Source organism: Cheilinus undulatus, linkage group 22 (genome assembly GCF_018320785.1).
Source record: "Cheilinus undulatus linkage group 22, ASM1832078v1, whole genome shotgun sequence".
NCBI classification, from domain to species: Eukaryota; Metazoa; Chordata; class Actinopteri; order Labriformes; family Labridae; genus Cheilinus; species Cheilinus undulatus.
This window is the reverse complement of record NC_054886.1, coordinates 35,833,351-35,849,387: the sequence shown is the minus strand read 5'-3', so window position 1 is coordinate 35,849,387 and position 16,037 is coordinate 35,833,351. Positions and strand designations below refer to the sequence as shown.

The following is a 16,037-nucleotide window of genomic DNA, read 5'->3' as shown; positions in this document are numbered from 1 at the left end:
ATCATCCATCATCTAACCATCATCCATCCATCCATCATCCATCCATCATCCATCATCCACCCATCATCCATCATCCATCCATCATCCATCCATCATTGAACCGTCATCCAACCATCCATCATCCATCCATCATCCACCCATCATCCATCATCCATCCATCATCCATCCATCATTGAACCGTCATCCAACCATCCATCATCCATCCATCATCCACCCATCATCCATCCATCATCCACCCATCATCCATCAATCATCCAACCATCATCCATCCATCCATCCATCATCCATCATCCACCTATCATCCACCCATCATCCATCATCATCCATCATCTATCCATCATCCATCCATCATCCATCATCCACCCATCATTGAACCATCATCCAACCATCCATCATCCATCCATCATTGAACCATCATCCATCCATCATCCACCCATCATCCATCATCCATCATCCACCCATCATTGAACCATCATCCAACCATTCATCATCCATCCATCATCCACCCATCATCCATCATCCATCCATCATCCATCCATCATCCAACCATCATCCACCCATCATCCATCCATTATCCATCCATCATCCACCCATCATCCATCCATCATCCACCCATCATCCATCATCCATCCATCATCCACCCATCATTGAACCATCATCCAACCATTCATCATCCATCCATCATCCACCCATCATCCATCATCCATCCATCATCCATCCATCATCCAACCATCATCCACCCATCATCCATCCATCATCCACCCATCATCCATCATCCATCCATCATCCATCCATCATCCAACCATCATCCACCCATCATCCATCCATCATCCATCCATCATCCGCCCATCATCCATCCATCATCCACCCATCATCCATCCATCATCCAACCATCATCCATCCATCATCCACCCATCATCCACACATCATCCATCCATCATCCAACCATCATCCAACCATCACTCATCCATCCATCATCCACCCATCATCCATCATCCATCCATCATCCATCCATCATTGAACCGTCATCCAACCATCCATCATCCATCCATCATCCACCCATCATCCATCCATCATCCACCCATCATCCATCATCCATCCATCATCCATCCATCATTGAACCGTCATCCAACCATCCATCATCCATCCATCATCCACCCATCATCCATCCATCATCCACCCATCATCCATCCATCATCCAACCATCATCCATCCATCCATCCATCATCCATCATCCACCTATCATCCACCCATCATCCATCATCATCCATCATCTATCCATCATCCATCCATCATCCATCATCCACCCATCATTGAACCATCATCCAACCATCCATCATCCATCCATCATTGAACCATCATCCATCCATCATCCACCCATCATCCATCATCCATCATCCACCCATCATTGAACCATCATCCAACCATTCATCATCCATCCATCATCCACCCATCATCCATCATCCATCCATCATCCATCCATCATCCAACCATCATCCACCCATCATCCATCCATTATCCATCCATCATCCACCCATCATCCATCCATCATCCACCCATCATCCATCATCCATCATCCATCATCCATCCATCATCCACCCATCATTGAACCATCATCCAACCATCCATCATCCATCCATCATCCACCCATCATCCATCATCCATCCATCATCCATCCATCATCCAACCATCATCCACCCATCATCCATCCATTATCCATCAATCATCCGCCCATCATCCATCCATCATCCACCCATCATCCATCCATCATCCAACCATCATCCATCCATCATCCACCCATCATCCACACATCATCCATCCATCATCCAACCATCATCCAACCATCACTCATCCATCATCCACCCATCATCCAACCATCATCCATCCATCATCCATCCATGATCCAACCATCATCCATCCATCATCCAACCATCATCCATCCATCATCCAACCATCATCCAGCCATCATCCATCATCCAACCATCATCCATCCATCATCCATCCATGATCCAACCATCATCCATCCATCATCCAACCATCATCCAACCATCATCCATCCATCCATTTATTTTCTGGGTTTATCAGGGTCCATTCTCTGGGTCTATCAGGGTCCATTCTCTGGTTTATCAGGGTCCATTCTCTGTGTCTATCAGGGTCCATTCTCTGGGTTTATCAGGGTCCATTCTCTGGGTTTATCAGGGTCCATTCTCTGGGTCTATCAGGGTCCATTCTCTGGGTCTATCAGGGTCCATTCTCTGGTTTATCAGGGTCCATTCTCTGGGTTTATCAGGGTCCAGTCTCTGGGTCTATCAGGGTCCATTCTCTGGGTTTATCAGGGTCCATTCTCTAGGTTTATCAGGGTCCGTTCTCTGGTTTATCAGGGTCCAGTCTCTGGGTCTGTCAGGGGCCATTCTCTGGTTTATCAGGGTCCAGTCTCTGGGTCTGTCAGGGTCCATTCTCTGGGTTTATCAGGGTCCAGTCTCTGGGTTTATCAGGGTCCATTCTCTGGGTTTATCAGGGTCCAGTCTCTGGGTTTATCAGGGTCCATTCTCTGGGTTTATCAGGGTCCGTTCTCTGGTTTATCAGGGTCCAGTCTCTGGGTCTGTCAGGGGCCATTCTCTGGTTTATCAGGGTCCAGTCTCTGGGTCTGTCAGGGTCCATTCTCTGGTTTATCAGGGTCCATTCTCTGGGTTTATCAGGGTCCGTTCTCTGGGTTTATCAGGGTCCATTCTCTGGTTTATCAGGGTCCATTCTCTGGGTCTGTCAGGGTCCATTCTCTGGTTTATCAGGGTCCAGTCTCTGGGTCTGTCAGGGGACATTCTCTGGTTTATCAGGGTCCATTCTCTGGGTTTTTAGGGTCCATTCTCTGGTTTATCAGGGTCCATTCTCTGGGTTTATCAGGGTCCGTTCTCTGGGATTATCAGGGTCCGTTCTCTGGGTTTATCAGGGTCCATTCTCTGGGTTTATCAGGGTCCATTCTCTGGGTTTATCAGGGTCCATTCTCTGGGTTTATCAGGGTCCATTCTCTGGGTTTATCAGGGTCCATTCTCTGGGTTTATCAGGGTCCGTTCTCTGGGTTTATCAGGGTCCATTCTCTGGGTTTATCAGGGTCCATTCTCTGGGTTTATCAGGGTCCATTCTCTGGGTTTATCAGGGTCCGTTCTCTGGGTTTATCAGGGTCCATTCTCTGGGTTTATCAGGGTCCATTCTCTGGGTTTATCAGGGGCCATTCTCTGGTTTATCAGGGTCCAGTCTCTGGGTCTGTCAGGGTCCATTCTCTGGTTTATCAGGGTCCATTCTCTGGGTCTGTCAGGGTCCGTTCTCTGGGTTTATCAGGGTCCATTCTCTGGGTTTTTAGGGGCCCAGCAGACTCTGTTGGCAGGTGTACCTATTTTAGTTCAAGGCAGGACTGAACCATTGTGAGCAGAGATGGGGGGTTCAGATAAACGTAGACTTTCTTCTGTGTTTTTCTCAAGAATGAATGAAACTCTTAAATTTGTCTGTTATGAGAAAGTCTTTCCTAAAAGTGATCAATAAAAAATAAAATACTGAATAAATGGACTGTTCCAGTGTTCTGACCCCCCTCAGTCCCAGGATCATTGAGGAGTTGGTCCCGCCCCTTTCCCTCTCTTGGTTCATGCAGAGTAGGCGGGCGTCTCTTCGTCTGCTGTCTTCATAGAAGGTAGGATTAGTTTTCACCTCAGCTAGAAATGTGTTTTGAATCGTTAAAGGGCTGTTTTTATGTTTTTATGTTTTAGTTTTAGTCTGAGTGAGTTTAGTGATGATATTGATCTGTTGTAGGGTCAGTCATGTGACAGGAAGTGCTCTTAGCTGTCTGATGAGGTGTCCTTGTCCTCAGCTCAGTGTTGAGACCAGACTCTGGTGAGGAAGAGGAGCGCTGTCCAGGGTGGCCGTCTGAGAGGAAGGATGACTCCTCCACACCAGGTTGGACTTTATTTAACCTCCGGATCATTAAAAGCAGAGAAATACTTTGATTTTTCTGGTGCAGATATTTATGTTTCAGTCAGTTTTAAAGCTTTTATATTATTATCATTTATATTATGCTCTTGTTATTGTTGTGATTGTAGCCATAGGCGTTTCTAGCCCAATCATGTGGGTTTGTCCTGAATCAAAAAGAAAGTGCGAAATCTCGTCTGGTTCTCATGAGACAAGTCTGGTCAGACCCCTAAGAAGAATACGAGGCTTTCATGATCATTTATTACACAATAAAATAAACTTTTACTGAGACAATCACAGATTCAATCATTTAAGGAATTTGTTATTTAACTTTATTTTTAAGACTACATGTAGTGATGCATAAAGAAATTTTACAGAAACACCAGCAGCCATTTTTATAGAAGAGGACTGATTTTTTTTTTTAAATGCGTTATTTATTTATTTTTTAATTAAAGTCAGAATTCTCAAGTGAAAGTTTTTTTATTTTAATTTTAGAATTCTAATTTTTTTCTTGAGTAAAACAAAATTTTTCGTCGCGATTATTTTTTCAGTCACCCTAAACCTCTTCTGTACATTTTAATGTAATAAAAAGATGAAAAAAGAGCACAAAATAAAAAAATTGAAACAATAATTAGAAAATACAAAATAAATTGATAAAAGAAAATAAAACAAGTTAAATGAAAAATGAAAACAATAAAAAGTAAATAAATAAAAAGAAATTCTGTAAACATTTCCCTTCACCCTCAGGCGTCTGTAGGGATGTTTCTGTCCATCTGCGTAAATCTTTCCTCTTCCTCTGTTCACCGTTTTAACTGTGTTCATGTGCTTTACATATTTGTAACAAAGTTTCTTTCAAGGTGAATTTTTGAGTCAAACTGTGAAACACATTTACCCCCTTTAAAGCCGCGAAGGACAAAAAAACATCCACTTCCAAAAAACCGCTATAAAAACTGAACACATTATTTTTTTTCCTGCTTTTTTTTTTTTTTACATAAATCCTTTCAACAACTGAATCTGTGCTCAAAACTACCAAACATTCAATCATTTTGAGGATTTTAACCCTTTAAATGCCAGTTTGATTACTTAAAGTCAGTGATGTTTTTTAAGAAAAAAAGTGAAAAACTGTGAAATCTTCCTTTAACCAGATGTTGGATGGCTGGGGCATTATTTCTAAATCCAGCGTGGACATGTCAGTGATTATCCAAAATATTGACTCTGATGCATTTTTAGTAGTTGTGTAGCGTCTGATTTAACATTTACGACCCTTTAGAGTCACAAAAACGTCCCATTGACTCCCATTCAAACCACATTTTTAGATCTTTGAGTAATCAAACTGGCATTTAAAGGGTTAAAATCCTCAAAATGATTGAATGTTTGGTAGTTTTGAGCACAGCTGAAGATGTTAAAGAGATTTATGCAAAAAAGTAGAAAAAATATGAATGTGTGAAGTTTTTATAGCAGTGGGGGGGCTGGTTGTTAAGCTCCGCCTCCCTGCTTGGTTTTCTTTTTAAACTGTGTTGCCTTTTGGCACAGATTCTTACAGACAGATTGTGGTCACTGACCTTTGACCTATCTAACTACACCCCTCTCATGAAGTGTTAGTGAGCAGCCAGCTGTTCCATGTTCACTATCAGGTCAGCCGCCCTCAGGAGGAAATCCTGGGTAGGATAAATAAATCAAAAACATAGAGCAGGTATGAGTCCTAACCACAGAGAGGCCCTGGTCTGAGCTCCAGGAGAAGGAACATTCCCTCCTTCTTACAGCCTTGAACAGCTGGCTTATCTCCCACATACAAACAGAGGGGAGGGAGTCAAAGGGTGCAGCTGTGGCTGCAAAGTAGCAAGAAATCTGACAGGGCTGGGGGGGGGGGGTACTGAGTAAATCTGAGGATATCATGTTTCAGCAGGATGCTTTGTTAGAATGCTCCTCCTGCTCTTACTTTTCCAGCCTTTTGTTGTCCCGTCCCAACTTTTTTGGAATTTGGTTATAATAATAAAAATAATGTACTTTAGTTTTTATCCTTCATTAAACACTGCTGACCTCTCAGAGTGACCTTCAGACTGTAGAGAAGGAAGTGCTGGCAAAAATCATAATTAATCATTAATACCAGCTGCTTTAATGGTGGACTCAGACAGACCCAGGACCAGGCTGGATCTGGTCTGACAGTACTAAGGTCACTGTGATGATCTTTAATGTTCAGGTGGACTCAGACAGACCCAGGACCAGGCTGGATCTGGTCTGACAGTACTAAGGTCACTGTGATGATCTTTAATGTTCAGGTGGACTCAGACAGACCCAGGACCAGGCTGGATCTGGTCTGACTACTGAGGTCACTGTGATGATCTTTAATGTTCAGGTGGACTCAGACAGACCCAGGACCAGGCTGGATCTGGTCTGACAGTACTAAGGTCACTGTGATGATCTTTAATGTTCAGGTGGACTCAGACAGACCCAGGACCAGGCTGGATCTGGTCTGACTACTGAGGTCACTGTGATGATCTTTAATGTTCAGGTGGACTCAGACAGACCCAGGACCAGGCTGGATCTGGTCTGACAGCACTAAGGTCCCTGTGATGATCTTTAATGTTCAGGTGGACTCAGACAGACCCAGGACCAGGCTGGATCTGGTCTGACTACTGAGGTCACTGTGATGATCTTTAATGTTCAGGTGGACTCAGACAGACCCAGGACCAGGCTGGATCTGGTCTGACTACTGAGGTCACTGTGATGATCTTTAATGTTCAGGTGGACTCAGACAGACCCAGGACCAGGCTGGATCTGGTCTGACAGCACTAAGGTCCCTGTGATGATCTTTAATGTTCAGGTGGACTCAGACAGACCCAGGACCAGGCTGGATCTGGTCTGACTACTAGGTCACTGTGATGATCTTTAATGTTCAGGTGGACTCAGACAGACCCAGGACCAGGCTGGATCTGGTCTGACAGTACAAAGGTGACTGTGATGATCTTTAATGTTCAGGTGGACTCAGACAGACCCAGGACCAGGCTGGATCTGGTCTGACAGTACTAAGGTCACTGTGATGATCTTTAATGTTCAGGTGGACTCAGACAGACCCAGGACCAGGCTGGATCTGGTCTGACAGTACTAAGGTCACTGTGATGATCTTTAATGTTCAGGTGGACTCAGACAGACCCAGGACCAGGCTGGATCTGGTCTGACTACTGAGGTCACTGTGATGATCTTTAATGTTCAGGTGGACTCAGACAGACCCAGGACCAGGCTGGATCTGGTCTGACAGCACTAAGGTCCCTGTGATGATCTTTAATGTTCAGGTGGACTCAGACAGACCCAGGACCAGGCTGGATCTGGTCTGACTACTGAGGTCACTGTGATGATCTTTAATGTTCAGGTGGACTCAGACAGACCCAGGACCAGGCTGGATCTGGTCTGACTACTGAGGTCACTGTGATGATCTTTAATGTTCAGGTGGACTCAGACAGACCCAGGACCAGGCTGGATCTGGTCTGACAGCACTAAGGTCCCTGTGATGATCTTTAATGTTCAGGTGGACTCAGACAGACCCAGGACCAGGCTGGATCTGGTCTGACTACTGAGGTCACTGTGATGATCTTTAATGTTCAGGTGGACTCAGACAGACCCAGGACCAGGCTGGATCTGGTCTGACAGTACAAAGGTGACTGTGATGATCTTTAATGTTCAGGTGGACTCAGACAGACCCAGGACCAGGCTGGATCTGGTCTGACAGTACTAAGGTCACTGTGATGATCTTTAATGTTCAGGTGGACTCAGACAGACCCAGGACCAGGCTGGATCTGGTCTGACAGTACTAAGGTCACTGTGATGATCTTTAATGTTCAGGTGGACTCAGACAGACCCAGGACCAGGCTGGATCTGGTCTGACTACTGAGGTCACTGTGATGATCTTTAATGTTCAGGTGGACTCAGACAGACCCAGGACCAGGCTGGATCTGGTCTGACAGCACTAAGGTCCCTGTGATGATCTTTAATGTTCAGGTGGACTCAGACAGACCCAGGACCAGGCTGGATCTGGTCTGACTACTGAGGTCACTGTGATGATCTTTAATGTTCAGGTGGACTCAGACAGACCCAGGACCAGGCTGGATCTGGTCTGACTACTGAGGTCACTGTGATGATCTTTAATGTTCAGGTGGACTCAGACAGACCCAGGACCAGGCTGGATCTGGTCTGACAGTACTAAGGTCACTGTGATGATCTTTAATGTTCAGGTGGACTCAGACAGACCCAGGACCAGGCTGGATCTGGTCTGACTACTGAGGTCACTGTGATGATCTTTAATGTTCAGGTGGACTCAGACAGACCCAGGACCAGGCTGGATCTGGTCTGACAGCACTAAGGTCCCTGTGATGATCTTTAATGTTCAGGTGGACTCAGACAGACCCAGGACCAGGCTGGATCTGGTCTGACTACTGAGGTCACTGTGATGATCTTTAATGTTCAGGTGGACTCAGACAGACCCAGGACCAGGCTGGATCTGGTCTGACAGTACAAAGGTGACTGTGATGATCTTTAATGTTCAGGTGGACTCAGACAGACCCAGGACCAGGCTGGATCTGGTCTGACAGTACTAAGGTCACTGTGATGATCTTTAATGTTCAGGTGGACTCAGACAGACCCAGGACCAGGCTGGATCTGGTCTGACAGTACTAAGGTCACTGTGATGATCTTTAATGTTCAGGTGGACTCAGACAGACCCAGGACCAGGCTGGATCTGGTCTGACTACTGAGGTCACTGTGATGATCTTTAATGTTCAGGTGGACTCAGACAGACCCAGGACCAGGCTGGATCTGGTCTGACTACTGAGGTCACTGTGATGATCTTTAATGTTCAGGTGGACTCAGACAGACCCAGGACCAGGCTGGATCTGGTCTGACAGTACTAAGGTCCCTGTGATGATCTTTAATGTCTTCATCCTCAGAAATCCTCCACTCTAGGCCACATTAACCCGTTAGTTTCTTTTATTAGTTAGTTACTTTTATCCTGTTTTTTTTTTTTTTTTTTGCTGTATGCAGTCACTTTTTTTTCCTATTGCACTTTCCCTGCTGTTTGCACTTTTTGCTGCTGTTTGCCCATTTAGTCACTTCATGATTTATTTGCTTCATTTTTGTCTCTTTTTTTGCTACTATTTTTCTTTTTTTGCTACTTTTATCCTGGTTTTTGCTACTTGCACATTTTCCCCTTAATAACCATTAAATGCCATTTTTTTCCCATTTTACTTTCCTCTGCTGCATTTTTCCATTTTTTTTAAATTTTTGCTTCATTTTTGAGGATTTTTGACCATTTAGTTACTTTTCCTGATTTATTTGCTTCTTGTTGCTAATATTATCTGTTTTTTGCTACTTTTATCCTGCTTTTTTTTACAGTGTTTTCTCCTTAATTGTCATTAAATGCCACCTTTTTCCATGTTTTACCTTCTCTTTTGCCCATTTGAGTCACTTTTCATGTTTTGTTTTGTTTTGTTTTGTTTTTTTGTTTCATTTTTGCTGCTTCTTTTTGCTAGTATCTGTTTGTTTGTTTGTTTGCTGTTTACATATTTTACCCTTCATTGTCTTCAAATGACACCCCCCCCCCAACCCCCATTTTTACCTTCCTTTGCTGCTTTTTTTTTTTTTTTTCTTTTTTTAATTTTTGGTATGTTTTTGCCACTTTTTAGCCAGTTTTTGCCACCTATTACTTAATTTCACAGTCACTTTAACCAATTTTTGCCACTTTTAAAATGTTTTTAACACTTTTCGACACTTTTTTCCACTTTTACCTATTTTGCAAGATTTTAACCCATCTTAACCACTTTACTGCATGTTTTACCCACTCGTTCATCCATTTTTGACACTTTTTAACCCCTTTTCATTACTTTTTACACCATTTTTTGTCATTTGGAACACATTTTTGATACTCATTGGCCCTTTTTTTCTCTTTAACCTACTTTTCTGAACTAACCCGTGTGGCCATTTATGGCCATTTTTCTCAACTTTTTTCTTTTTTTTTTTTCTTTTTTTTTTTTTAAATTTCTGATCATTTTCTCAGTTTTCCAGCTTGTTTCATGAATTTTACAGGAACTTTTCTTTCTAGTTAAATGTTTGAAATCCAACATGTTTAACTCTTAAATGTCATTCAGACTCTCTCAGTGAATTTTCTACCCTCTGGACACCTTTGAGGCAAAAATGTACAAAAAAAAAAACTGCCATTAAATCAGCATACATCAATATTTTCTTGTACTATTTTTCATAAACCTCTTCAACAACTTCAGACCTGCTCAAAACTACCAAACATTCAGTAATTCTCAGAATTTTAACCCTTTAAACTCACACAAAACTCTCCATGATATAACAGGCAGAAATAGAAGAATGTGGTGCATGGTCCTACAATGAGTAAATGGTTGAATCTGGTGGAATACGGTAAAAATGTCAAATCTCTCTAGACTTCTTCACATTGAAATGCTGACATTAAAGAATGCATGATTTTATACTGCAGTGACAGTGAGATTAAAAAACCTGGTTTTAATGGAAGTCAATGGGGGCATTTTTGCCTCAAAGGTGTCCAGAGGGTGTTTCTGACATTACGTAAAAAATATTAATGCAATCACATCAGTTTAGTTGATAATCTTTGACCCATCCAAGACTCTCATCAGCACCAAAGCCCCATCTTTCTACTATTAATTATATGGAAAATAATTCACTTTTTGTGTTTTTTTGTAGTAAAAAATAAAATATTTCAAATAATCAAACTGGCATTAAAAGGGTTAAAATCTTGAAAATTATTGAATGTTTGGTAGTTTTGAGCAGGTCTGAAGTTGTTAGAAAGATTTATGAAAAAAAGTATAAAAAAATACTGATGTATGCTGATTTAATGGCAGTTTTTCTGTACATGTTCATTTTTGCCTCGACGGTGTCCAGAGGGTGGTAAATGTAAGGAGGGCACAAAGGGTTAACTGATCTATCCCGGGCCGGACAGGAAGCTTTGGGGGGCCTGATAACACCCCCTGGGCCACCAGTTGATGATCGTGTCCTAAAAGCTCAATATTGGGCTTTCTTTAAACGTCAAGTATTTCAGGAAAACTCCTGTACGCTCTCTACTTTCTACAAAAATCTTCGTTCCTGACCAGTCCAGGGGTTTTCAAAGTGTGTGAAAGTGAGCCTCCCCTGACAGAAAATTATTCACTCAGTAGGCCCCCACCCACAACAAGATTCAGATTTTTAAAAAAAAAACATATTTTCAAACATTTATGTCTAATTCTAAATATTTTAACAGTTTTATAGCTTTGATATTTTGGTCTGCAAATGTTCTTAAACATCTGTCTTTACCAGGTAATCAGTTATTTGGTTTCAGTAATGAATTTATGGCAAAAACTACCTGATTATTCTGCTCTGATAATCCTTAAAGTAGTGTTACTCAACCAAAGAGTGTAAGTGGTGAAATGTGGCAAAACAGCTTGAAGTAGCAATAAAATAAGTTAAAGATGGTAAAAATGGTCAAAAAGCAGCAAAAATGGGTGAAAATGGGCAAAAATGGGGATAAAAAACTGAACAAAAAAAAGATGGTGAGAAGTGACAAAAAATTAGAAAGGTCCAAAGGTGGCAAAAACAAGGCAAAAAAATGAGTTTAAAAGAACAGGTAAAAAGCAGTCAAGAGTGGCAAAAATGGGCAAAAAGTATGAAAAAAGTGGTATTTAATGATAAAAGCATGCTTAAATGGGTAAAAGTGGCAAAAAAGGGGCAAAACAATGCAAAAAAATGGCAAAGAGAAGTGGCAGAAATGGGCAAAAAGTAGGAAAAAGTGGTATTTAATGATAGAAGGATGCTGAAATGGGCAAAAAGTGGCAAAAAAGTGCAAAAATAGGGGAAAAGTGGCAAAGAGAAGAGGCAAAAATGGGCAAAAAGTATGAAAAAAAAGTGGTATTTAACGACAAAAGCATGCTTAAATGGGCAAAAGTGGCAAAAAAATGGCAAAGAGAATTGGCAAAAATGGGCAAAAAGTAGGGAAAAATTGGTATTTAATGACAAAAGGATGCTGAAATGGATGAAAATGATCAAAAAATGTTATAGAGGGGCAAAAAAAGTATCCCTTTTTAAAGGTTTTCTGGGGGAATAATATTTAAATGAAGACATCAAAGAGCCACTAATAATCACATGGTGAGTATCACTGCCTTAAAGATACTATAAGTTTATTTATGTTGCTCCATGCACAGCAGAAGTTAGCAAAGCAACACTTCACTTCAGGTTTTTTCTGGTTTACGGTTCCACGCCTCCCCTGAAGATCTGTGGTGCCCCCCAGGGGAGGCCGCCTCATACTTTGAAAACTGCTGGTATAAAATATGATAGAAGTCTGTGTACTTTTAGACCCCATCTGTCAGTGAAACAATAGAGATGTGCTCATTTTAAAACAGGACACATTTTGATTTTTGGTAGAATCACATCAAAGTCTCTAATTCTGGTATTTTCATAACCTTCTGTTATCCCGTGCCAAAAATATGGGGTTATATACACTCAGGCTTATAAGAAGAAATAATATGTCAAAGGTCACCATGTTCACCTGTTTTCTTTCTGTTTTTCTACAGAAACAGGGAGACACATCTCATCACTGCCAGGCATGTGGTAAAAAGTTCCCTCTGCCATCATTATTAAAGGTTCACATGAGAAGTCACACTGGAGAGAAACCGTACAGCTGCGATCAGTGTGGGAGAGCTTTCAAAGTCCTCGACTATCTTAAGAAACACACCCTCATCCACACAGGAGAGAAGCCCTTCAGCTGTGACCAGTGTGGGAGATGCTTCCGTCAAAGAGGCTCTCTACGAGTCCACCAGAAGACTCACAGCGGAGAGAAACCATACAGCTGTGATCAGTGTGGGAAAACTTTCAGATTCTCAACCAACTTAAAGGTTCACAGACTCATTCACACAGGAGAGAGACCGTTCAGCTGTGATCAGTGCAGGAAAGGTTTCAAACTAGAAGACCAGCTCAGGAACCACAGGCTCATTCACACTGGAGAGAAACCGTTCAGATGCGATCAGTGTGGGAAAATGTTCCGTCAAGAAAGCGCTCTTAAAAACCACGAACAGACTCACACTGGAGAGAAACCATACAGCTGTGATCTGTGTGGGAAAACGTTCTCAGTCTTTGCCAACTTCAAGAATCACGGCCTCATCCACACTGGGCAGAAACCGTTCAGCTGTGATCAGTGCGGTCAAACCTTCAGATTGCTTTCTAACCTCAAGAGTCACCAGCGAGTTCACCTTGAGGAGAAAGAGTTCAGCTGTGACCAGTGTGAGAGAAAGTTTCACCATATAGGTTCACTAAAAAGCCACAAATGTCGGATCCATTCCAAAGTGAGACCGTACAGCTGTGACCAGTGTGGGAAAACTTTTACTGAACCGTCTCACCTCAAGGACCACAGTGTCATCCATACTGGTGGGAAACCACACCAGTGCGGCCTCTGTGGGAAAACTTTTACCCGGAGCAGTTCTTTACTAAGCCACCAACGCAGCCACACCGGAGAGAAACCACACAAATGCAAACACTGCGAGAAAGGATTCAGAAACTCATCAGACCGTGACATCCATGAGCGGATCCATGCTGGAGAGAAGCCGAACAAATGTGAGGAGTGTGGGAAAAGTTTTAGTCAGCTGGCTAATTTCAAGACCCACAGAAACATCCACACCAGAGAAATAACCTATCCTTGTTCGGACTGTAATAAAATCTTTATCAATAAGGATGCTCTCAAAAATCACGAGCGTATTCACACCGGCAAGAAGCCGTAAAAGTGCAGACACTGTAAGAAGTCCTTTAGACTGCAAGGACCATGTAAAATCCATGAGAGGACCCACACTGGAGAGAAACCGTACAAATGTGAGCAATGTGGGAAGGCCTTCGCTCAGCTGGGCGCTCTAAGAACCCATCAGCATGGCCATGCTGGGAAAAAACGGTTAGTGATCAGGGTGGAAAAGCTCTCTGGGGATGTCTTAGGACTAAACAATAAAAAAAAACACCAATGAGGGTGCAGTTTCCCCAACTTTAGTCTGATTGGTTGAGTTGGGGGCCAAGAGTAAGGATCTGATTTTGTTTAAGGATGAATCCTCAAAGTATTTATGTGAGAAATCCCCAAATTACTTTGACATTTGAAACAGGAGGATGATGGTTTGCCCCAAAATGCATTGCAGCTCTCAGTTTGTCCTCAGGTTGAGATCGACGGTATCATAAAAATAATGCTGTAATACAGTTTTATTAAACCAAAGAGCCACATTTTTGAAAAATACCGTCGCACGAGCCACAATCTAAGTGGTGAAAAGTGGCAAAAACAGATAGAAGTAGCAATAAAAATAAGTTAAAAATGATCATGGGGAGGAAAAGGGTCAGAAAGTATCAAAAATGTGTGAGAAGTTACAAAAAATGAGCAACAGGTAGCAAAAATGTGGCAAAAAATGAGTGAAAAGTGACTTAATGGGCAAAAGGCTGTCAAAAGTGGCAAAAATGGGCAAAAATAGAAAACAAGTGGTAATTAATGGCAAAGGGTAGCTTAAAGGGGATAAAAGTGGCAACAAGAAGTGGCAAAAATGGGCAAAAACTAGGAAAAAAGTGGAATTTAATGACAAAAGGTAAATTTAGTGGGTGAAAATGGGGAGAAAAAACTGTGAAAAAGGCTAAAAATGGGATTAAAGTAGTAAAAAAAAAAAAAGGTAAAAAAGTTGGGGGAAAAAAATGTCAAAATTAGGAAAATAAAAAGAAGGGGAAAAGTGGTATTTAACCCCTTAAAGCCTGCTGTATCATATTTGATACATACTTTTATGATAGCTCTATCTAATCAATATAATCAATAAATTACTGAAAAAAAATTCTGAAAACAATCTGAATGAATGAAATGAGATACAAAAATATATATGTCAAATTTTACTTTTTTTTTCTTTTTTCAGTAGAAAGTGAAATAAATATTTCACTTACAAAAAATGAGAATTTTCTGGCGATAATTTGTGTTTTCAGGCTTTAAAGAGTTAATGGCAAAAGGTGGCTTAAATGGCAAAAATGGGCTAAGAGTGGCAACAACTGGAAAAAAATAGGCAAAAAAAAGTAGGGAAAAGGTGTTTTTAATGGCAAATGGTAGCTTAAATGGGATAAAAGTGGCAAAAAAAGTGGCAAAAATGGGCAAAAACTGGGGAAAAAAAGGTGGAATTTTAAGGACAAAAAAGTAAATTAAGTGCATGTAAATGGGAGAAAGACTGAAAAAGGCTAAAAATGGGATTAAAGTGGTTAAAAAATGGGTAAAAAAAAGTTGTTAAAAAGTGTCAAAACTGAGGAAAAAAAGTGGTGTTTAACCCCTTAAAGTCAATATGACTATAAATGACTACATGAGTTTCTACATTCTGGGTCGTTTCACATCGAGGCTCATCACCTTGCTAATGGGTTGTTTGTAAAAACTGTTCAGACCAAAGTTGCAGCTCACACCTTTGGACCCCTGCACCCTAACCCTTTTATGACCGCTCTCTGAACTGCGAGGGTCTCTCTGGACACGCAGGAGAAGCAGATGTCGCTCATAAATAGCGAGTACTTTCCTGCTGGATTGGACTAAAGAGCTCATAAAAACTGGAACCACAGCTCTGCCCTTTCCAGATTTGGATTAGATGTAGAAAATGGATCACAACAGTGAGTCTAGTTCTGATAACTCTTCTAATACCTGGACTCAAGGTCTTCCATGGACCAACGGCGCCATCTACTGTCCTGTTCTGATTGGTTTAACTCTTTTTCATGTGGGCAACTTTTGTAATGTTATATTATTACAAACCCAAATACTTCAATAGTTCATTCATTTAGTGTGTTCAGTTTAACTGTATAGAATGTAGATTAATGCTAATGCTAATGCTAGCCCTTTAGCCTTATCTCAGCTGTATTCACTGGTTATGTGATGATTGTAGTTATTCAGAGTTAACCATGATTATGATGACTGAGTTTATCCTTGAACTGAATGTGACTGTAACTGTTCATTTTTCTTTCCTGACTTGGTGTGAAATGGTTCCTCTGATGGACCGGATCATTTTGATCTGATGGAGGGTGAGATGGAAACATGATATTAT

General features: G+C 41.6%; 1 pseudogene; it reads left to right on the top strand.

Annotated features, from left to right (window-relative positions):
* The first annotated feature begins 3,861 nt into the window (after window positions 1-3,861).
* On the top strand, window positions 3,862-14,306 carry LOC121504404 (annotated as a pseudogene).
* Window positions 14,307-16,037: the final 1,731 nt, after the last annotated feature.